We start from the raw sequence: 25,434 nt of genomic DNA, 5'->3' as shown, positions 1-25,434 counted from the left end.
TTTTTTTTTTAACATCTTTATTGGAGTATAATTGCTTTACAATGTTCTGTTAGTTTCTGCTGTATAACAAAGTGAGTCAGCTATATGCATACATATATCCCCATATCCCCTCCCTCTTGCATCTCCCTAGTAAGGTTTGTCAGTTGTATACCCCAAAGCCATCCTGTCCTCTCCCTTTCTTTCTCTACCTCCCATACCCACCTGGAAAAGCCAGATCCTCAGCATTGCAGCCTCCCTTACAACTAGGGACCCTGTCCCCTATCAGTTCTGGCTGATAAGGAATCAAGAAGTCCATAGAAAGTATGGGCAGATTTTCTTCCAGTTTAATAGGAGAAATCACATAAGAAGCTCATCTTTTGCTGTGCTATTGCCTGCTTCTTGCCTTTGGATATTGTGTTGATGACTGGAGCCACCATGGTCACCTTGGTACCAGGAGGTGAATCCTTAGGATGTTAAGTCTGTTGGACTAAAGGTGGTGGAACAGAAAGGTGGGAAGAGCTTGGGTCCTTGAGAACCTCTGAGAGTTGCTGAGAAAGCCCAGGACTGTCAATTCTCTGGATTTTTTGTTTAAGACATAATTAATATCCTGACAGGTATGGTCACTGTTGGTCAGGTTTGGCTTTCTGCAACGTGTAGCTAAAGGCATCTTTACAGATGTGTCTGCACACATCCAAACACATACATATTCACATATTTACATGCTCGTACATTTTCTTTATGCAGTACATATGTCCACAGATATGGAGGGTTTTTGAATGTGGCGGGATTGCACATAGTTTTTAACTTGCTTTTAAATTCCCGTGTATGCTAAGACATCTTCTCTTGTCTGGAGATAAAATTTTAACTTACTATTTTGAATGACTGCACATTAAGTATGGATGTGGTTTATCCAACCATTCTCCTACTAATAAACATTTCGGTTGACTTTATTGGCCATTACAAGTAATGATGCGATCAACATCATACAACCAATATTCTTGCCATCTCCCAGCAATTAATCTTTAGAGAATAAACAGAGAAGATGAGACGGGTCTATACAAAGATGATTATCCCAGGATTAAGCATAATGGCGAAAAATTAGAAACACCTTAAATGTCAATATAATAGGACTTATTAAATAAATTATGATATATACATATGATCAAACAGTATGTGGCCATTCAGAATGATGGTTTTTAAGAATATTTTTAGTGTCAAAAGAAAATTTCACAATAAAAGAAAGAAAGCCCTATATCAAAACCATAAGGTATTATCGTATTTATTATATTTACAGCATAGGGTGAAAACCTGAAGACCTATCTAAAAATGTTGTCAAACCCAAGTCCTTGTGCCTGATGCACAGGGAAGCCAAAAAACCAAAATGTCAGAGTGTGGAGCTAAGAAAGATTTATTGCAGGACCAAGCAAGGAGAATGGGTGGCTCATGCTCAGAAGACCCGAACTTCCCAATAGTTTTCAGGGAAAGGACTTTATAGGCAAAACTTGGGGGGAGGGCTGCAGGGTGTGTGACCTTCCTCTCATTGGTTGGTGGGGAGGTAACAGGTTGGTGACCCAGGAATCTCAATGATCAGTCTTCTGGTTCCAACCAGTCTGGGGTCAAGTGCTTGTGCTCAGCCTGAAGTCACCATCCTCCACCTGGGTGGGACCCTTCCTTCCTGGAAAAGAGCTCAGAGATCTGTGTCAGATTGTTATGCACATGCCCCAGGAGGACCGGGACCCACCCCATGCTGCACTGTTGTTTCTTGATGCCTTTCCTTTGTTTCTGCATTCCCTCACTCCTCTAATTAGTAGCTGACTCTGCCCTTTGCAACCCAGGGAAGGTCTAGGAGACTGAAACCTTTTTCCCACAGATAAGAAATGGGGGACACAGAAAGGCTTTTGTGCTTCAGAGGCCCCCACACGGTCCTGCTGGGTTTCAAAAATGTTAATGGTGCTTCTCTCTGGGAGATGATGAATACTTATAAGTGTTTTCCTTTATACCAGTCTGTATGTCCCAAATAATCTGACATGAATGTTTGGCATTCTCCATGGCCTTGTAGTGAATAATTTTACTCTTCCAACCCAGTGTTCACATCAAAGCATGTTTCAAATCATTGTACAGAACCTGAGTACTGATGACTGCACTGTTCTTGCTGCCCTACAGAAGTTTAAGGCAAATCTGCATTTGTTGAATGCATTTTAAATTTGCAATTGGCCAGAGGTCCTCTAGTGGTTATATGTATTTGTGCAATTGTGACTCCGGACATAGAAGTAGCATCTTCTTTTAGAAACAGAATTTGAGTTTCAGTGACCTCAAGCTAATCAAGATCTTCCCCAAATATTTCCCAGTCCCAGACTTTTCCTTGCTTGTGAGTTAAAGTCCTCTGGGGATATGCACCATCCATCTCAGAATCCCCTGCTTACCTCAGAATAACAAGGAACCTTTACACACAAACACAAAACTACTAAGCAACACACCTAAGAGGCTCAGATACTAATGAGGCAGCAGGAGAGCCTAATGGTTAGGAACTTCCATTCTCCAGCCAGCAGGGGGCCTCCTACCACTTATTACCTGCAGAGACTCATCTTTTTCCTACATAAATGGTGGTAATCATAATATCCTTTTATCTTAGTCCACTCAGACTGCTCAAAAATACCGTAGAGTAAGTGGCTTATGAACAGCAATTCCCTTCTCACAGTTCTGGAGGCTGGAAGTCCAAGATCAAGGCACAGGCAGATTTGGTGCCCGGGGGGCCCCATTTCTTGTTCATAGAGCTGTCTTCTTACTGTGTCCTCAGATGACAGAGGGAGCTCTCTGGGGTCTCTTTTATAAGGGCACTAATCCCAATTATGAGGGTTCCACCCTCATGACCTAATCATCTCCCAAAGACCCCACCTCCTGATACCATCACATTGGCTCTTAGGATTTCAGCATATAAATTTGGTCAGGGGACACAAACATTCAGTCCAAAACACCCCTAACAGGTGTCACTAATACTACTCAGTGTCAGTATGGCAGAGTGGTTAAGAGCAGGTCTGTACAGGGGCAAATCCCAGCTGCTTACCTCCTAGCTAGGTCATCTTGAGCAGGTACTTTAACACAGCTCTCATATCTGCATTTTTCAGATGCAGGTAACAAGAACTCTTAGCCTATGGAGCTGCGAACATTCAACGCATTGCCACTCGTAAAGCAACTAGATTGATACCTAGCATATAGCAGGTGTTCAATTAGTGTCACTAAGTGTCAGTCAATGACATTGACTAAGAGAATGCAAGCACAGTGTTGAACACGACCCGAGCACGTAGTACTGTATGCGAAATGTTATTATATCATCATCTTCCCCCCAAAAGTCCAACACCTGGCTGTCATTGCTGAGGTGTTGGTACAATCAGGAAAGGAGTTTGGGGGTCCCTTCCTTGGCTCTCTGGTCTCATTTTTCTCATCTCCCTCATAGGATCCATGACCCAAGTTGGTGGGACACAGACTCTGGTTACTTTTCAGTTCCTCTCCAAGACAGATTTTCCTTGAAATGAATGATGGTGCTGATGGACAGGACATCCAACAGACAGAATTCCTGGAGCTTTTGTTCTCCTTCCTCCCCACGCCCCTGTCAGGAGGCCGCTCTGCTAAGCAGCCTGTCACGTGTTCTGTTACAATCATCTTTTAACAATCATGTTTTATTATAGCTTTCAAAAGATGACCTCTCGTTCTGCACATTCGTGTTTGTAGAGGACTTCAGGCATTCTGAAAGGAAACAGATAGCAGAGTCTCCAAACCCTCTATTTGCTTCAGCTGATAACTGCTCTGGCCAGAGACGAACACTGCGGTGATTACAAGACGTAATTTACTACAAAAGACAGTTAATATTACTTACAAACCTGTCATCAGTTCTGGGGAAATCAGAGCCGAAAAAAGGAATAGGACAAATCTGAATCCACCTAAATATTTCGGTCTGATAGAATTACAAGTTTATAGATTTACCGTTTAAGAAACAGCCCCGTTATGAAACATTCATCCTCGCAGACAGACAATATAAGTAACAAGCAAGATTATATCCCTTTATGTGGATCAAGGACACAGGCAGTGTGAGAAAGAAAAGAAAAAAAAATCCCTTCAGGGGAACTTAAATGTTGCTCATGTGAATTATACCTGGGGCTATTAACTGGGGAATTAGATTTGTGAAAAAGCCTCTAATATGACTAAACAAAGTTCCTCAGGTAATACTCTGAATCAGAAAAATGTGTGAAAATACAGCTTCTTAAATGTGATTATAGTCAGAGCTGTAGTTACTCCCCGAGAAAGGGCGTTGAAAGTAGAGGAATGAAAGGAAAAAAAACTGTTTTAAAACTTTTGTGTCAGACCAGAAATTATAGAGTAGCAACAGCTTAGGGATTTAAATAACCCCTTTAGCCCAATTCTGAAGGCTTTGTGCTTTAAACTGAAGAAAAGAAAGGAATTAGAGATTTAATTTAGGACTTTTTTTTTGGATTATGAAATGGAGGAGTCATTTTGACTGACGAATTGAGCAAGGATATGATTCCAACTTGGGTTATCATTTGGAAGATACAGCTTTGGCATTTAAGCTGCTTTGGGGGTACCTTCTCTGATGGGCTTTCATGAGAGTTTCTTGTTCTGTTGCTTATTATTTACTGGAGATTAAGGTGAGAGTTTTGGGGCTTTTGTTGGTAGCACGGTCAGTGCTGAGAGGGTCATGAATCAGTCTTTGGCACTTCCCTTCCCTCCTGAAGGGACCCTAAGGGAATTCCAGATGCAGGGAGCAATACTAGGATAGAAATCTCAGGAACACTCCGTAGTAGCTTTGCGAGCACTCCATCCCCGAAGTCAGCTTTAGTACAAAGCTTTAAGGGGATTTTTTTAGTCTTCCTCCTGTCCCCAACCTGAGCCTTTGGACCAGGTCACACAGGCACAGGCACAGGTATGTACACAGAGAGATGAGATCAGATCTGTAGAAGTGGCTCCATCTTAACTTGCCCTCCCAGATGTATTTGTTGAGGACAAGAGAAAGAAAGTAGAAAAGATGTGGTTGGGTTTTACCCAAGCAGCGCATGTTAGAGAGGCCAAGGATCATGCCTTTTAAAGCACAGTGACCTTGCTATCCGTATTTAAAACGGATAACCAACAAGGACCTACGGTATAGCACAGGGAATGCTGCTCAATATTCTGGAACAACCTAAATGGGAAAAGAATTTGAAAAAGAATAGATACATTTCTATGTATAACTGAATCACTTTGCTGTACACTTGAAACTAACACAACATTGTCAGCCAACTATACTACAATATAAAATAAAAAGTAAAAAAAAAAAAAAAAGCACAGTGATCTTGCCAGCTGGTCACATCATTAACTTAGACTCTTCAGATAAACAGCTATTCTCTCCTAAGGCGAGGGACAGGGGACCAAGAAGTAAAGTGAAAACAAGCAGGGCTTGACAGGGGGAGAGAAATGGATTCCACTTCCCTTCATTGTTTATTTCTTAAGCTCTTTGTTGGACATTTGTATATTTTCTTGGGAGAAATACCTATTCAAATGCTTTGCCCATTTTTAAATTGGGTTTGGTGGTGGTTGTTGAGTTTCAGGAGTTCTTTATATATTCTGCACCTCAGTTCCATATCAGATACATGACTTACAAATATTTTCTCCCATTCTATGATTGCCTTTTCACTCTGTCCTTAGTGTCCTTTGATGCACAAAAGTTGTAAATTTTGATAAAGTCCAGCGTGTCTGTTCCTTTTTGTTTGTTTTCTTTGTCTTGCCTGTGTTTTTGGTCCTAAGCTGTTTAGAAAAACAGCAGCAAACTGTTATTTGCCTGAATCCAGGGTGCTCTCTCTAGAACAGGAAGGGAAGTTCAGCTAAATCTCATGATTCACTGGTTAGACCACCAGCCGGCAGGGGAGATGATCAGTGTGTGCTGAAACCCAACTGCTGACCCCCGAGATGCCATGATGTTCTTGCAAGAAGGCCACCGGCAGGGGGAATGTACATGATGCTGGGAGGCCGGGCTGGGACTCCTGGGAGAAGTTTCTCTCATCCAGTTCCACTGGCTTCTCTCCAAGGTGGTCAGGGACTCACTGATGCATGGACAGCTCATATGTTCATCTGTGAACCACATCCGCTCTTAAGAGGAGCTGGAAATGCATTTCTCCTGATTCCACTCGCTGTTTTCTCCCGTCTGTGGGTTTCTGTCGCCATCCTTCAGCGTTTAGAAAATTGTCGAATCTTAGAACAAAAAGACAACTGAAGCCCACCCCCATAATATGCAACTAAAAATCACTGAAGCCTGGAGTGGTTAAGACTCCTGCCCAAATTCCTGTAACTAAAGTGCAATAAAACCAGAGCTGGATACTAGAAATCCCGACTCAAGACAGTGCTCTTCAAGGAGCCTCACCATTTCGTTAGTTTCATTAAGTGTTTGCTTAGCCTCATACTCTAGTCTCCATCCTAGTGGCAAAAAAATAAAAAGTTGCAAGTGGAAAATAATCCTTGCCACTGTGGTCTGAGTTGAATTATTGTTTCAATATGCGATTATCTAAAGAGTGGGCACGGGAAGGTCTGAATCACAGCATCCCTTAGGGCATAAGCCTCATGAACTCCAATGTCCCAGGGCTAAGCTTGGAGCAGAACACAGCGGTTTAAAGGGTCAAGTGGCTGCCTGGGAACGCGGCCCCAAATTACCAGAGCTTCTGATTTTTTTCAAGAGAACACAGAAATTAGATTCTTGTACGAAACATCTCAATTTTTTAATTTAAATTTTTAAAGGAATCAGTTTAAAAGCTCTAGTCTGAAAGCCTGTAAGAAAGCAAAAAGATCTGTGCAATGAATATGGACCATTGATTTGAGATCCTTGCTCTTACAGCTAGACCTGTGTTTCTCAACATTCACACACATTGGAATCATCTGGAGAGCTTTTTAAAAAATTGCCTGTGTTTCAGTCAGCCCGACTCCAGACTAATGCATCAGAGTCTCTTGGGGTGGGTTCTGGGCATTAGGACTGGTTACAGCTCCCCGAGTGATTGTAAAGCACAACAGGGTTAAGGACCGCCGGGCTCAAGGCAGTGTCGGCAGACAGGATCCTCTGCTTCTCACCTCTTTCCCATCCATCAGGACATCTGGACTGTGATTGCTGGACATCAGGATGGCCCTAATTTTAGGGTTCACATCTGGGTAATTGGCTGCATTTCTTGTTTCTTGTCCTTTTGGGGGGCATTTTATAGGCACAGACAGATGTCCCTTTCACTTCATTTGCCACGTGACCTTTCTGGAAAGTTTCAATCCCCATCTTCGTGATTTATCCCATCTCTGGAGCAAGTGAGCTATTCAGTGAAGTTTGTTTGTAGCTTCTTAACTTTGATCTCCTTTTCATCTCTTAGCCTTGGGGTTTCTCCAGCCAGAGAGGATGCTTTGCCCAGCTGCCTTTGGTCTTGTGAATTCGCAGCCTTGCCCTTGAAACATCGGGAGCCCCCGTTGGTTCTTGTGAGCCCTTGAACGCTCCTGTTCTGCACCCATCTGTTTCTGCCTTGACTCCTTGCTGTTTGTACAAACACTCCCCTCGCCTTTCCATGCCAGCTTTTTGGAGTCACTGAGATAACCCCAGCAAGCCTTACAGGAAAAAAAAAAAAATTAGCATGGACAGGAAACTACCAAAGGACAAGATGTTCTTTAAAGTAGCTTTTATTTCCCAAAACTCTATGAATCTTGTCATTGATTTTGTCACTTGTGATGATAGCATTTTGGTCATATAAGAAAGTATCCTTAATTTTTAGTGGTACAAACTAATTAGGAAGTAGAAGTGAAATGATATGAACTCTGGAGTTGCTTCAAGCATCTTCAATATTTTATTATACACACACACATAAAATCCTAAGGTCTATGTGATTCCAAGAGTTTATGATTCTTTCTTTCTTGTCACTTAATCTGCTTAAGAATGATGTCACTGCCAAAGAAATGAGTGGATCATCTTTTAAAAATGCATGAGTCATTTCATAATACAGTTAACCAGTCCAATTAGGAAAATAAAAATCCACAATTTCATCTTCGTAACACGACTAATATTAGCTCTTACAGTTAGCCCTCTGGCGTTGTTTCCATTGTTTTACATACAGTTTGGGTTTCTGCTATATTTACTGATGATATTATCAAGCACAGACTGTGGACTGGGTCTTGCATTGTGGCCATATCAGCTTTCTAGCTGCTTTGAATTTACAATCATCAATAAGCCCTGAAGAGGGAAACCAGAAGTGACAGCATTTTGCCCAAATGCAATCATCCAGTGGATTTGTCATTGGAGTGAATCTCTTGCTCTTGCTTGTGCACCTTATAATGCTAAGTGTATTTTTAGTAACTCAGGAATACAAGTGTTGGGGAGAAAGAAAGGCAGAGACTTAAACAGGTAAACAGAACCTGAGGTGGGGATTATGTAAGGTATTGCTTCTTATTCTCCTTGCATACCATTGCATCAGAAAGCCCTCTCTCCCCAGAATTCACACATCTAGGCAAATGGTTACCTTGACGACTCTAGGGTACCACATTGCTACACTGGCTGTACATTTTTAAGTCTATCTCAGGTCACTGCATTCAAGACCTACTGAATCCTAATCCCTAAGAGGGGAACTCGGGATTCTGGATTTTTAGCAGGCTCCCCAGAGAATCTGTAGGTGGCCTTTCCAGCACCCATCTGACTAAGTATTGGGTGACTATCGGAAAGATGTTGGAATAGACTTTGAATCTTCCAGAAACAATTCTGTTTAATTGCTACAATAATTAGTAAACAGTTGTGTTTATTACAGTTACAATGGAATGGAAGTCTTAGCTTTGATATCCAGATCCTTGAAAATTAAGCATTATTATATAATAATTCATTTAATATGTTACTGTCATCAGATAAACATTTCCCAGTCATTGTAAGCAATTAGGAGCCATTCTCTCTCTTCCCCCACCTCCCTTCCTCCCTCCCTCCCTCTTCATTTGAACTAGAGCTACTTTCTCCTTAGCCAGAGCACAGACATACTTAATGCCAAATTGTAACAAAATATATGTTATTACAGAATGAGATTTTACTATTAATTCCTCAGAAGCAAAAAAAAGTGGGGAGGAGGTTATAAGGGGCTTTGTTAGTTTTCACCTACCTGAATATGATGCCGATCTTTGACCTCTTAGAGGTGTGTGTCAAATCTCCTTGCCCACTCTTGACTCTGGTACTCATACATCAACGTCCTTTTTCATGACATAAGACTCCACAACGAGCATGGTTTTTCATAGTCATGTCCCACTGTTCCAGAAAACTGCCAGAGGACACTCAGAGCTGTCCTCTCTCTTCCTCTGCTCTTGTTCCTATCTCAGAGAACGATGCTTCTTGGGGTACCTTGCCTATGGCTTTTGCGTGCATTTAGACAATGGGAAGTATAGGTGGAAAACTTGAGCTCGGGAGAAGCCAAGGCTTATTTTTCCCTCTCTCTGCTTCTTGGAGTGTCTCCAGATGCTCCCTCAGCATCCTCCTCCATCGTCCCAGCTCCCCTGGGCAGTGTCTACCATGGCAGGTGGCCCTGGCTCCTGAGCTCTGAAGACACCCCCGGTTCCCATTGACTTTCAGTTTCAAGGATTGTGGCCGCTTTTGAAGACTCCAGTTTCTGTGTTCTCTCACCATCCCCTCTTTGACTCTTCCCAATTCCCTGGGTTAAATTCCTTTAGTTTAAAAAGCCTAGAATAGTTTCTGTTTCTTGCATTACCTTGATACCTACCTCTGAAAAAGCACTCCCTCTTGTATACAAAAGCTTACAGATCTAGGTATTATCACTGGTAAGAATATACTCATTTTAAAAAATTTAATAAACTTTTATTTTGGAATAATTTCAGGCTTACCGTAAGTTTAGATTTATATACCCCTCCCCAATTTTCCCCTAATATAGACATTTTCCATCATCAGAGTTTATTTATCAAAACTAAGAAAGCAACTTTGCTACCATACTAACTGAACTCCGGATTGGATTCAGATTTCACCAGATTTTCCACTACTCTCCTTTTCTGTGTTCTAGGAGCCAGTCCAGGGCACCCCATTGCATGATCACCACATCTCCTTAACTTACTCTTGGCCACGACAGATTCTCAGTCTTCCCTTGTTTTTCATGACATTGACAGTTTTAAGTAGTAATGGTCAGGTATTATACAAAACGTCCCTGAATTTGGGTTTGTGCGATGTTCCTCTCATGATTAGATGTGAGTTATAGTTTTGGGGGGAGAAGACCACAGAGGTGAGGTGCCCTTCCCAGTACTTCATGTTAGAAATCACCTGGAATCGCATCTGCCACGTTTCTCCCCTGCGTGGGTACCATTTCCCTCCTTTCCATACGTGATGTTTTGAATGCAGGTAACCAAGTCCAGCCCACGCTCAGGGTGAGGGGAAGTAAGTGGAAGGGGTTTTATCTAGATCTCTGTATTATTTGGAAATTTTAGTAAAGAATATTTGTCTCGGGCTTCCCTGGTGGCGCAGTGGTTGAGAGTCCACCTGCCAATGCAGGGGACACGGGTTCGTGCCCCGGTCCGGGAAGGTCCCACATGCCGCGGAGCGGCTGTGCCATGAGCCATGGCCGCTGAGCCTGCGCGTCCGGAGCCTGTGCTCCACAACGGGAGAGGCCACAACAGTGAGAGGCCCGCGTACCGCAAAGAATATTTGTCTCTTTTCTTTCATTTTTAAATTCAGTTATTTATATATATATAAGTGTGGACTCATATCTAGTTGTATCTAGTTGTGTTATACTTTGGGCTATAATCTCAAAGTATTTGTTGTTCAGATGGTCCAGCTTTGGCCAAGGGGATCCCTTTCGTTTTGGCTCCTGTGTCCCTTTGACCTTCCGCCATCCCTTTGTGTTGTGAGAGTTTCCTTATTTTCTGCACTAAAATATGGTTCATGCACATTTTGTTTCTACTGTCCCTAGAAATCAGCTGTTTCTCCTAGGATAGGCCCAAATTTTCAAGTGAAATTTCCCCCTCCTTTTGTGCCTTTCTTTATCACATTCACCAAAAGATGAAATAATGCATTTGTTCACTCAAGAAGTATTTATTGAGTAACAATTGTATGCCAGATAGTGGACTCCTCCAGTTACATGTTTTTGAATAGAACAAATACTGCCTCTGCTTTCAAAAATATTAAGTAAATACACACACACACACACGCACACACACGTATATTTGTATGTGTGTGTGTGCTGTATGTGCATGTGTTCATCTCTAATGAAATGTATTGGCTTCAGTAAGCTTCAGCGGTGCATTGTCACACAGCAGAAACCATTTTTACAAGACCGCTGGAATTTCCATGGGGCTAGTGCAGTTAATTTCCTGGATGTTTGTTCCAGAGGAGTGTTTCCTTAAAACCAAAGGTCCAAACTACCAAACTCAGTTTGACAAGCCAAGCCCCCATGTGGTTCATGAGCAAAGAGATTGGAGGCGGGTGCTGATCTCAGCATCTGTGTGTGTTTTGGAATTCACGAGATAAATACCCTGATACAGGAGCTGTCAGGCCTGATTAATACTCCAGTCTCACGCTGCGTGTGCCTTAACCTCTAGGCGTTACACTTGCTGCCTGGGTCCCCCGTGAGGCATCCGTCAGCATCAGCTTTCCCGAAACTCCTCTGCTGAGTGTTTTTCCTCTGTGTCATATGTTTATTTGTCATCTTTGCTAAAGGATTTTCAGTTTGAAAAATAATTTGCTACAAGGATGAACTTGGGAAAGATGGGGAGCAGTTTTGTGGGAATGCCCACGGTGGGGGCCAGTTCATAACACACCCAAAAAGTCCATCGAATAGTACTTGGCACAAAGGAGCAGAGTAGCTTCTATATGAAGTGGGGCGGTTAGTAGGTTAAACCACCCCAAAACATGTAAACGATGACATCATTTCCATGGAAGGACAATTGATTGTACAGTGGGAACTATGTAACACAATCCTAGTGGTTGCTAGATAGAATATGACATGTTTATCTAATACTGTGGAATACGAGATTATTTTTAAACATGGTGAGGTAGAAATCTAATTCCACCATGTGAAGATAGGTAGGTACAGATACTCCAAATATATGGAAGAATATACATCAATTACTAACCAGAGTTTTTCTTTGAGAAGTAGGTTTAGAAATAACTTTCACCTTCTGCCCTGTAAATGTCTTTATTTTTTGAGGATTTTATGACCAACGTGTAATATTTTGGGGATTCACCAAAAGTATTGAATGCTCTATGTAACATAATATTTTTATAGACAGTATCATTCAGAAAATGTTCCTTCTAAATAATGAAATAATTATCATGTCTGATGCCTTTCAAATCACCTGCTACATGTAAGGATATTTTGCATGGATAATAATAATAGACTGAAGATATGAAGGATATCTTCTCTCTAAGTACTCTGTTGGGTGTACTTCCTGCCTGCCAACCGTCTTTAAATATCATTCTGAGTGTCAAGAATGAACATCACTGGGGATTTTTCGTGATGAATGTGGGCATCTATCCAGGAAGTAGATGGTTATTTTAAAGAATAAAAGCAGATCTGATTGTTTGGATGTGGTCGGTTTTAACCAGGATGGGATAGAGCAGTTACTTGTGGGACACTATATTTAGCGTCCTAGGGCTGATGAACAATAGAAATTTGTTCCCTCACAGTTCTAGAGACCAGAAGTCCAAAATCAAGGTGTTGGCAGTTTTGGTTCCTTTTGGAGGCTTTGAAGAATCTGCCTTCTCTCTTAGCTTCCAGTGGTTTCCCTCCAACCCTTGAAGTTCCTTGGCTTATAGAAGCATCCTTTCAATCTCGGCCTCTGTCTTCATGTAGCATTCTCCTCATGTCCCTGTCTTCACATGGTCATTATCTTATAAGGGCACCAGTCATATTGGATTAGGGACCCACCCTACTCTAGTATGACCTCTTCTTAACTGATTACATCTGCAATGACCCTATTTCACATAAGTTCACATTCTGAGGTCCTGGGGGTTAGGACTTCAACAAATCTTTTTGCTGTGAACAGACACTTAAAAGATATAGATGCCAGGATCCCAGCTGGAAACAAGAGCAAAAATAAACAAATGGGACCTAATTAAACTTAAAAGCTTTTGCACAGCAAAGGAAACCATAAGCAAAACGAAAAGACAACCTATGGGATGGAGAAAAGATTTGCAAATGGTGCAACCAACAAGGGATTAATTTCTAAAATATACAAACAGCTTATATAGCTCAATATAAAAAGCAAACGACCCAATTGAAAAACGGGCAGAAGACCTAAATAGACATTTCTCCAAAGAAGGCATGCAGATGGCCAAAGGGCACATGAAAAGATGCTCAACATCACAAATTATTAGAGAAATGCAAATCAAAACTACAATGAGGTATTACCTCACACCGGTCAGAATGGCCATGATCAAAAAAGTCTGCAAGTAATAAATGCTGGAGAGGGTATGGAGAAAAGGGAACCCTCCTACACTGTTGGTGGGAATGTAAATTGGTACAGCCACTATGGAGAACAGTATGGAGGTTCCTTAAAAAACTAAAAATAGAGTTACCATATGATCCAGCAATCCAACTCCTGGGCATATATCTGGAAAAGACAAAAACTCTAATTCAAAAAGATACATGCACCCCAATGTTTGTAGCAGCACTATTTACTATAGCCAAGACATGGAAACAAACTAAGTGTCCATCAACAGATGAATGGATAAATAAATAAATAAATAAATAAATAAATAAATAAATAAATATAATGGAATATTACTCAGCAATAAAAAAAATGAAATAATGCCATTTGCAGCAACATGGATAGACCTAGAGATTCTCATACTAAGTGAAGTAAGTCGACAGAGAAATGCAAATATCAGGCTATCACTTATTTGTGGAATCTAAAAAATGATACAGATGAACTTATTTACAAAACAGAAATAGACTCACAGACATAGGAGACAAACTTATGGTTACCAAAGGGGAAAATGGGGGAAGGATAAATTAGGAGCTTGGGATTAACAGATACACACTACTATACATAAAATAGATAAACAACAAGGATCTACTGTGTAGCACAGGGAACTATATTCAATATCTTGTAATAAAAATAATCTAAAAAAATGTATGCATATAACTGAATCACTTTGCTGTACGTCTGAAACATTGTAAATCAACTATACTTAAAAAAAAAAAAAAAAGATATAGATGTCTGGATCCCAGCTGCTCAATCCAGTTATTTGCAGTTGGGACCCAGACACAAGCATTCCAAGAAATAACATGTGATGAATAACAAGGTCTGCTAGTCCCCTGCTGCAGACTAAGGACCATTCAGGTGGTATCCTGAAGACAGTTGCTCCTTTGCTTAATGCAAGCTCATTATATGAAATGCAGTTTACATTGACAACACAGATATTTTGTTAGTGACTATTTTTCCTTCTACAAATAGCATTTTTCTACTCCATTAAAGGTTAAGAAATTTTTTTATTCAGAGAGTTCCCCAGTGGGTTTAAACTAGAATTTCAGTCACCCATGCTAATAATTCAGAAACCTGCTTAGTTGAGGTCCTCCTTCTCAATAAGCATGGCCATGGGACAGGCCATCATTCCCTCAAAATAAAGAACTCCTTTTCCATGAAATGACTATGTGCTTTCCATCACCCTTTCTAGATCCAGGAGGAGATCAATGCAAATGCCCATTTCCCCCTTCTTGGAAGGTCTCTATTTATAGCTTTTGTCTGTTGGCACGTACGTGAGGAGTCGGCACTGCCATTCACAGCAGATGGATCAGGCTCAGCCATATTTCCCTTCTCACAGGCACGGTCTGCTTGGCATGTGGAATTGCATTCCCTTGCTCGCTAATCCTCAGCGACGCGAGTCTCTCCCCCACCCGCCACGGCCCCCATAACCTCCCTTAGTTCCAAGAACTCTTTGTGAGCCAGTTGTACCAGCCCCCTGACATGAGAGCTTCACTTGCTGAGTCCTGATTTTGAACTCCTATACAGAGACAAGGACACTGCCCAGTTTCACCGTGAAGAATGTCAGGGGGCTGCTGTCGATATGGAAGGCTACACAGCAGGTCAGGGCAGAGCCCCGTTCCCAAAGCAGAAACTCTTTTGTGGGAATTGTCAGGCTTTTTTGCAGAAGCAAAGTTTGCATCATTTTACCTGTACTCACTTTTTCTTTTTTTCCTCTTTGGGCACCGGCTTAGTCAATAATTAAAGCATATCTGTGCCCGTATTTCACGTTCTTTTAAAAAGTTTAGGGACTTCCCTGGTGGCGCAGTGGTTAAGAATCCACCCGCCGATGCAGGGGACACGGGTTCGAGCCCTGGTCCGGGAAGATCCCACATTCTGTGGATCAACTAAGCCCGTGCACCACAACTACTGAGCCTGCGCTCTAGAGCCCACGAGCCACAACTACTGAGCCTGTGTGCCACAACTACTGAAGCCCATGCACCTAGAGGCCCTGCTCTGCAACAAGAAAAGCCACCACAGTGAGAAGCCCACGCACCGCAATGAAGAGCAGCCCCTCTTTGCTGCAACTAGAGAAAGCCCACATGCAGCAACGAAGACCCAACGCAGCCAAGAATGAATGAATGAACGAATAAATAACTAAATAAAAATTAACAGTTTATTAGTTTATTTTTAACTAGTTTATTGGTTAACCATATGCGATAATCTGTAGAGCCCCCTCCCCACAAATGCTGATGACCCAAAGGCAATGGAAGTGTTTTTTTCAGTTATCTCATAGTCCAAGTTGGACATGCTGGATCCGGGAGTTGGCTTCCTTTCCTGCAGTGATTCAGGGGCCCAGGCTCTGCCCATCGTGTGGATCAGCCTTGCCCTGGGTCTCTTTGTCAGCAGCATCATCACGTCGTGCTCAGCAGCAGCAGCAGCAGCAGTAGCAGCATCTGCATCCAGCAGGTGGGAGGGGATTAAAAAAGCATGGAGATCACGTTTGATAACTTCAGCCTAGAATCGACATCTTGACCTCATCCCTCTATGGGGTCCTGTGTAAAGTTCCATTGAGAAAAGTCAAGTTTGGAATTGATTATATGAAACCATTAATGTCCAGAATGTGAAGGAAGTAGATCCTGATCCTCCTCCCTTGGAGGTCTGGAAAGCCTCAAAAAGTCACCTTTACCTGGATGGTGTAGACCGGTCTGAAGGCCTGAACCTCCAGCTAGGAGTCACAACATGCTTGCACTCATTCGTTCAGAAGCATTTGTTCAGTGCCCCACATGCGTTCCAGGCGCTGAGGATGAGGGCATCGCAAACGAGGTTTGGCTCTCAGGGAGCCTGCAGTCTGATGGAGGGAAGGCAGTCAATACGTAAATAGACCCAGCACGGAAATGTTATATAATCTCAGCTGGAGGAGATAAGCCATAGCCGTGGAGAGTGAGTGATGGAGTCCCTCTATTTAGGAAGGTCAGGGAATGTCTCCTGAGGAGGTGACCTGGATTTGGATAAGGATAGAAAGTCGCATGGAGACCTGGAGGGTGTCAGGGCAGCTGTAAGGGCAAAAATGAAGCTTTTCAAACATTAAGGTGGCCTTTCAAGCATCCTTCCATGCAAACTTGCCCTTCCAGAACCGTTTACTGTTTGTGCCCCATTCCGTGCTTTCGTGCACGTCAGAGTCTCATATGAGCATCTGGAAGGCTTGCTTGCCCTGTTTTTCCTATCCACCTGGAAGACACTTCCTCATTGTCATGCAAGACTCAGCTCAAATGCAGCAACTTTTGTGATGCTTTTTACTGCCCTAGGCAGAATTTCCACTCACTCCTTTTCTTCACTGTATCTTGAATGTTTGTGTTCCCAGTTATATTTATGTGTTTCCGTGGACATAAGAGGAGGGGTAGTTTGGGTCTGGCTGTCCGTCTTATCTCCAGGCATCCTGCATCGTGACCTGCCATAGTGATACTTAACGATTACTGAATGCGGTTATGCGTATCCCTTAGAAAAATAAAATGAGAGCAACAAAACCATTGATTATAATTGATACCACTTACTGAACATTTACTTAGAACACTGTTCCAAATACTTAACATGTGCACGCTCATTCAACGTGCACAATAACCGTATGAGTTAGAGACTATTATTATTTATGGAAGAAGACACCGAAACACAGGAAGGTTAGAGTAATGTGTCCGGAGTCCCACATTTATAATGACCATCATACACAAGTGTAATAACTAGTGTTTATTATGTTACCACTAAGCATTTAATGTGGATTGTTTTCTTTAATCCTCACACAACACTTTGGAGAAAGTACTGTTAAGATACTCATTTTACAGAGGAAGGCATGAGAATGCAGAAAGCTTAAATAACTTGCCCAAGAACGCATATGGCTAATGCATGGCAGAGCTGGGGTTCAGATTCATCTGTCCTTGGTTCCAGAATCCTCATCTTCACCCCAACACTTGAACGTGATGTGTTAGCACCAGAAAAGGGGGAAAAAGAAAACAGTACCCACTTGTTATAAAGCTGGCTGCTCAAGGTAAACACTCAGCAGAATCCACCGACGCCGTGTGCTTGGAGCTGCTTTGTGTGCCAGGTGAGGCTGCGTCTTGCTTCTCTTGATGAATAATTCACCACCTGGAACCCTGTGTTTACTTCTGCTGTTGTCCTCCCAGTAGATGAGGAAGGAGCACAGCCATCCACAAAAGCAGAGTTATAGGGTGAGAACACAACACAGAGAACGCAAGAGGGTTATTTATAGTCCAGAATCCCAGGCTGAAAAGAAGGCATGCGAGGAGCTTAATCATTTCCCAGGGAATCTGGGAGGACAGTGGACAGTGGCAATAAAGAGCCCCCAAAGGGTCAGGGCTGCATACCAATTACAGTGACTTCCAGACACTTAACACGCACGGGGACGGCACTTAGCACGCGATCAAGGACATGTTCTGTCCGGGAAGGAAAAACAACTTCTGATGTCTCCCCCTAAGCAGAGAGGCAGCCTGTCTGACACTGTTGTTGCAACACAACTCTAATTTAAATTCCAGGTTCCGTGATAATGAGTTGGCAGCCCCATCACTCAGGCTGGCATATCTTGATACAAGGGAAAACGTCCAGTCCAGTTTGACTCTTTAAAAAGCTGTCCATGCCAAGCTTCACATGAAAGCGGGGAGAGCGTGGTGATGTATCCTCTTCCTGCAGACCAATTTGTGAAACTACAACAATCACTGTTCAGTCAGTTCCCCAATTACCTCTTTTCTCATTAAATGTATGGCTTTCTGCTCCCTTAGAACTCTGTAGGTTGCAACAGACTGAATTCTAAGTAAACTCAGCTCAAGCAAGGGAAATAGGAAGGATTTATTCATGCTCTTGAAACCAAAGAGTTTCAAGGTGGGACTGGCTTTTGGCTGTGCCTAGACCGTGGATGCCGTCATGAAGCTCTGTTTCTCCACTTCTTGGAACTGCTTTCAGCTTTGTTGGTTTTTTCTCAAGGTAATCCATGTATGTCCTGGAAACTCCAGACCCACACCCACCGTATTAGTTTCTTGGTAGTAACAAACTACCACAAACTACTTAAAACAAGAGAAATTTATTCTCTCACAATTCTAGAAGCCAGAAGTCTGTTTGTAGGATTGGCTCCTTCTGGGGGCTCTGACAAAGAATTCCTTCCATGCACCTCTCCTAACTTTTGACTGCTGCCAGCTACCCTTGGCTTTTTTTGGTTTGTGGCTGCATCACTCCAGTCTCTGCCTCTGATGTCACGTCACTTTCTCTCTGTGTCTGTTTGCCTCAAATCTCCCTCCTTTGTCTTATCAGGTCACTAGTCTTTGGATTTAGGGCTCATACTAAATCCAGGTTGACTTTATCTCAAGAGACTTGACTACATCTGCAAAGACCCTTTTTCCAAATAAGGCCACTTTACCAAGTGCCAGGGGCTGGGACTTGGATGTTTCTATTTGGCGACACCCACCGCAACTCACAACACATACCGATGTATAAACTGCAATACAAACAGAGCAAACCTCAGAAGTCCTGGGCTGATGCTCATCAGCTCTGATGACCTGGTTTAAGGAATAACCCCACTTCTATGCTAATCACTGCAGCTAGAAGAATTCAGTGCTCTCACTGGCCAGTCCGAGGACATGGGCTGACCAGTCCATACCAGTTTGACAAACACAGAGAGCAAAGAAAACATCTTGAGGGACACTTAAAGAAGATGTGCACTCAATGTGAATGAATTGATTACAAAATAACTGAAAGTCTGGAAGAAAGTGAACTTGGAAGAAGCTGTAACATAAAAGTGCTGCATATTTGTTGCGAAGTTCATGTTGGCCAAAGGTGCTTGCTTGATTTTCAGGCCATTAAAAGATCCAAGAGTGCTATATCAGTTTGAGTGGGTATCTACGTGGAAAGGGAATGTTTATGGAACATTTGAATCTTTTACTGAGTTATTGTAGGCATCTCTTAAGGAGTTTCTTGGATGAAGGGAAGGAAAAGTAAATGAATATATGAATGTGAAATAGTTAAAAAGGATGAATGAATGAACGAATAAGTAAATGGGCGTTTGTCCCTCTCACTCCTCTTGAGTTTCCCTGTTTTTAGAAATCGTGCTTGGATTTTTGCCTTCTTATTAAAATCATGATAATCAATGTCACTGATGGGCTTAAAGCTTGTTGTCCAATTCAGGCACAGAGCAAATGAGGAATTCAGTTTTGGTTGTTTTGTCCATGATCTTATTCTGCCAGGTTGCGCAACACAGTGGGTTCTTAGAAGATGCTAGCTAACACATTTAATTCTCTTATGGACCTCTTCCTTTAGACTCTTTCACATCCTTAAACAATTAAAAAAAAAACACCAGCTGTTTATGGGCATGCCACATCTTTAGCAAAGCTTCTTTGACCAAATGCATTATTTAATGACCTTTGTTCATCTTCCACTCATGACATATTTATTAAGCACCTACTATGTCCTGGGCAGTGACATGGGAACTGGGAACGTGCTGGTGAACTAGCAAAGGCTCTTCCCCTACCCCTGCCCCCACCAGCAGTTTCCATTTCAGTAGGAAGATATCAAATGATACAAACAAATTAATAAATAAGATTGCAGGGGAGAAGGGGGTGCTTTGTGAAGGAAACAGAGCTAACCTGAATTTTGGAAGCCGGTGTTTGCTAGGCTGCTGTGATGAGAGTGGAGAGCAGAGACCATACCCTTGACAGACAGTGAAACCCAATGATGGGGAGGGTGTGTCGTTGTCGGTTTTACACAACAACTGATAATGATTCTGTGCCGCATATTGCTACATGCAAATTCTGTTCTGTGGTTCTTCCCACAATTCCATGCCACAGAAGAGGAGGATATGGGGGAAAAAATTTCAAGTATGCAAAGGAACACAACTTGCATGGGAGGCAGGAGATAGGTCGCATAGGTAGCTGATATGGTAACATTTTCCTGAAGAGGAAACCAGGGGAAGACACTTGGGTAAGTGAAATGTCTCATCCCTTCCTTTACTAAGCAACATTTTTGTAGTTTGTCCTCAGAGTTGTTAAAGCAAAGAAAAAAGCCTGTCCCTTGCCTACTTGAAATTCTTGGCTATTTTTCTGATTTTGGTGAGATTGGTTTTCTTGCAGGGCTGTGTCCTTGATTATACCTGTCAGGGAGCTCAGAAGTGAGTAATGATAGTGAATAAACCATGGACCTTCTGGGGCTCTTACAACTGCCTTCTACAGAGTGTCTTGCCTTCCACTTACTTTTGTTCTGCTTGCAGTGATGTTCTGTCCCTTGACAGTTAGGATGTCTTTACTTCGGATGATTTTTTTTTTTTTTTTTTTTTTTTTTTTGCGGTACGCGGGCCTCTCACTGTTGTGGCCTCTCCCGTTGCGGAGCACAGGCTCCGGACGCGCAGGCTCAGCGGCCGTGGCTCACGGGCCCAGCTGCTCCGCGGGATGTGGGATCCTCCCGGACCGGGGCACAAACCTGTGTCCCCTGCATCGGCAGGCGGACTCTCAACCACTGCGCCAGCAAGGAAGCCCCAGTTCGGATGATTTTTACAGGCCCATCTCTTATTTCCAAAGTAGCCACAGGGAAGCTGTGTTTTAAATAAAAGTGAATGGAAATGGGTTTGGGGGGGGATACGTTTTGTGATATTTTCTTTGAGGTCACTGAAAACTTCTAAAGGTGACTGTAAAACCATGACAGAAGAAGAACAATGCTAGAGCCCCTTCCCACTATTCTAATGTCAAGCCCAGGAGGGTAATTTTAAGTTAATTCTTTTATTTATTCAGTAAACACCTAAGGAACATGAACCATGTAAACGACCATGAAAGACACCCCCAGGGACAAGCCTTGTCTTCTAAGAAATTACCTTCTGGTGGGTAGTGAGAGAGAGGTGCATTCCAAAAACAATTTCACAATCAATTATTTAACTGCAGTTGGGTTAAGTGCTAAACTGAGAAGTACAGAAAGCCAAGTCAATTTAAATTAGGGAAATCCCCAAAACACAGCTTTTTTTTTTTTTTTCTTCACCCCTGTAACCCCAGAGTTTGAGACATAGTAGGTGCTTGCCAATGACAGTAACAATTTAAATGAATAAATGAATTCGTGGAGGGTGTGTAGACTTGCACAATAAGGATCTTCCTGGAGCCAAATTGCCATTTATAAAAAGGGACACAAAATCAAGGCTCCTTTCCGTTTTCAGGTATTTCTAATGGAATTGACTCATTTTGTTAGAACTTTAAGAAGACATTCTCTTGCCTTTTTCCTTCTTACTCCGATGAGCCCTAAGTTCTTTCCAACTAGGGTGGAAGCAAGCCTTGTCATGGTTTTCAGAACTTTGTGGTTTTCAAAAAAAAAAAAAGGGCTTCCCTGGTGGCGCAGTGGTTGAGAGTCCGCCTGCCGATGCAGGGGACTCGGGTTTGTGCCCTGGTCCGGGAAGATCCCACATGCCGCTGAGCGGCTGGGCCCGTGAGCCATGGCCGCTGAGCCTGCGCGTCCAGAGCCTGTGCTCCGCAACGGGAGAGGCCACAACGGTGAGAGGCCCGCGTACCGCGAAAAAAAAAAAAAAAAAATGCAAAGCAATCTGCCTTATCAGTATCTCTTCCAATTAATGTAATCTTGTTTCTGTTATTTCCACCATATTTTTCAATCCAGCGAGCCTCATTACATTTGCAAGTGCATTAAATTAGAGCCTCTATAGAAGGAGAATGATGATTATCAGCTAATTTAATTATGTTTCTACATTTGCAGCATTTAATGATGTCTGCCATTGTTGTGGGGATTCTTCCATTGGCTCCAGGTAGAATTAACACTGATCCCATGTAAAGTTTACGTTATCAGACAAAACTTGACAGCTCATTGAGGTGCATGTTCAGTAAGTTTTGAATCTAATCAAAATTGATTTATGTGCAATCAGATTACAGGAATAAAGAAACGGCTTCACATAATTTAGTTGCTGATTATAGCATTGCTTGCCTCTGAAGTCACACCGATGTGCGTCTCTTAGTCTTGGACCATTTCACCAATATCTAAAATTCTATACAGACTTTTTTTTTTCCTTCCTGCTGCTTCTTTCTTTTAATTTTCACATTGCATAGTGGTTGGGTCCTGAGCTTCTGATACAGATCAGATTGACAGTCTGTGCCCCCGTGAGCTTTGTGTCCTGTTTAGCGAACATTGTCTGAGTGTCCTTAAGTGTCAGGCACAGGAACCTGGTACTAAATGCCTAGATGGGTCCTCAGAGTAGGAGGGAAGCCCCCAGGAAGGGAGCAGTGAGTGTTCAGGAGCTGGTGCTGATGTTGGAGGGACCTGAGTCGTCATTCTTCCTCCTTCCCTAAGGATCCTCAACCAAGTAAAAAATAGGTACACAAACCCAGTGGGGTTTAAAGGACAGAATCCTGTTTATTACCCATTGGAAAACGGTGCTTTTATATTTGCTCATCAGACACTTATTTAATAGTTATTGTGTGCCAGATACAATTTAAAGGACTTGGCAAACAGAAACCCACTTCATCGTTATAATAGCCTACAAACAAACTATTATTCTTCCCCTTACCCCTATTTTAAAGATGAAACTGAGGGACAGAAAGCTGGACTATTTTACCTGGGGCCACTCACCTGGTGTGTCTAAGAATCAGGATTCCAATCCAGGTGGTCTGGTTCCAGAGTTTGTAATCCTAAACACGCTGCCTTGTTGCTTCTCCTGAAGCTGAAATTGGCTGTCACTCAACCTCCTTTACCCCTGAAGTCATATCTAGACCTTGGAAGTGACTGAGAAGCTTGGAGGGCATTGATCCACCTCTCCCAACATAGGAATGAGATCCAAAGAGAGGGAGCTTGAAGCTGGTCTCTAGAAGGTAGAGCCCTGGCCCCTGTCCTAGGTGTACTTACTTGTCCTAGATACTGCTTCCCTGTCCTAGGTGAGCTTAGGAAATGGGGTCAAAATGAAAGCAGGTATTGTTTGGAGGTAGCAAGCAGGAGGAGGAGAAAGAGAGGGAGAGAGGGGGAAAGGAGGAGAGAGAGAGATATTGAGAGAAGCTCACCCATCAGAAGAGTCCTTCCAGCCCCCTTGAGGTAGATTGGGTGAGGGGGAAGATTGAAGACATGCTTCCCCAAATGCTTATAACCCAGTGGAGGACTGGTGTAAATCCCTAGTGTGTGGGTCATGGGGGAATGCACAAAGGAATAAGATGAGAATTGTTAACATCTAGACTGAATCTTAGGAATCCATGACATGTGATGGATGAAGTAAATTTTCAGACAGATAGGCAGCACCTTCTGAAATGAAGTCGTGGTAGTGGGAAGGGTCAACCGTTCAGTGAGGCTGAGGGAGGGTGGGGAGTTAGAGGAAGATGATGCTAGAGCCAAACAGTGAATGGACAGGTGGGTCCCACAAGGCAGGGATGATGTTTGAATAAAATAGAATGTGTCCTGGTGTGAAAGGAGAACCTTCATGAAACTTTTCGACATTCTCTAATTGCAAGTGGCTTCGAACAATCACTCACCATAGTCATCATCCTCAACCTTTTTCTCTGCAAGGCCCACAGTAAATATCACTAAATCTGGCAACAGCAGTAAAAACATAATTGTTGCCGCAGTGTGCAGTGTCTCCAAGTGTCCATAAAGGCATCTGGGTCACTGTTTGAACATAACCATGTGGGAGGCTGATCAACTCTCTTATTTGTTCATGATGACGTGCCGGTAGACAAGATATTGTTCTGGGATATCAGTTGAGTGTTTCATTCTGCCTCGTACAGCCTACGTGTGTGTCCTGCTCAGTTCACTGTTCTCTCTGGAGGATAGACCCTTAAGAATGTTTACTCAGTGGTAGCAAAAGTATATTTTGCATCTTGTTCAAAACTTGGTAATGTGTTCATGAAGAGTTTATTGATGGAAAACCACTGGGATTCTCCTAAGACTGCAGTGTATTCCAGTAGTGGGATGTGATTTTTTTTTTTTCGTGATGTATGGATAAGCGTTTTGTCGTCATTTTAGGTATTTATTTTTTCAACGTGATTTTTCAAATATAGAAAAGATGCAAGAGCCATACCATATATCCACCACCAAGATACCACAACTAAAATTTTATCATATTTGTTTTATCACATATTTATCCATCTACCCATGCATGCATCTGTCCGCCTTATTTTGGTTTTCATGCATTTCAAAGTGAGTTGCCAACATCAATACCCTTCACCTTGTACACTTCAGGATACAGATTGTTAGCAAGAGGTCACTATTTACCCATGGCTTTTTTTCAAGATATGTTTATTTACATCGAGATACACAGACCTTAAGTGCCCCATCTGATGAGGTTTGACAAATGAGTATACTTGTGTAACATGAACTTCTGTGAAGCTATAGAACTGTCTCCTCCAAAAGTTGAGGTGTGATTTGTATGTGTATTAGAAAAATAATTCACATAGCAAACCTAGGACTGCATGAATAGTTTAAATTAAAAACTGAATGTGTTTGTGTATCTATGTACACAGGTATGTGTGTATACACGTGTGTATATGTATTCGTGTGTGTATGTATGTGTGCATACGTATGTGTGTGTATGATTTGCACTGGATAAATAGTACAGGCAGTGTGCAGATGTGGCAGAAATTCTAAGTGTGCTACAAGTATCCCTGTATTTGGTAATTACAAGCCTAGGGAAGAGGTAACCTGATCCTATTAGCATTGTCTTCAGGAAGAACATAGCACACAGAAAGTGCAGGACTACACAGATGTAATGCCCAGGATGAATGGAAAGAAACACAGTGTTACTTGTCCGATTGAGGATGTTGAACGACTTTTTGCTCTGAGAGTACCAACAGCTACAATTTTTCAAAGTCAGCCTTGATTTACATTGTATTTTTTAAGTGTTCATTAATGTCACAGAGGCTTAAGTTGGGATCAGCTGTCTTGGTTTAAAAAAAATAGGTTATGCTTTCATCTTTTGACCCCAAAACATGTAGACAAAAATCAACATTAATTGGCAGGAGGAATGAGGGTGGAGAGGACGGGTGTCTGGCT

This window comes from Delphinapterus leucas, chromosome 15 (assembly GCF_059928025.1).
Source record: "Delphinapterus leucas isolate spDelLeu-1000000601 "Yukka" chromosome 15, BTC_Dleu_Yukka2, whole genome shotgun sequence".
In the NCBI taxonomy this organism is placed as follows: domain Eukaryota; kingdom Metazoa; phylum Chordata; class Mammalia; order Artiodactyla; family Monodontidae; genus Delphinapterus; species Delphinapterus leucas.
Note: the sequence above shows the minus strand (reverse complement) of the source record.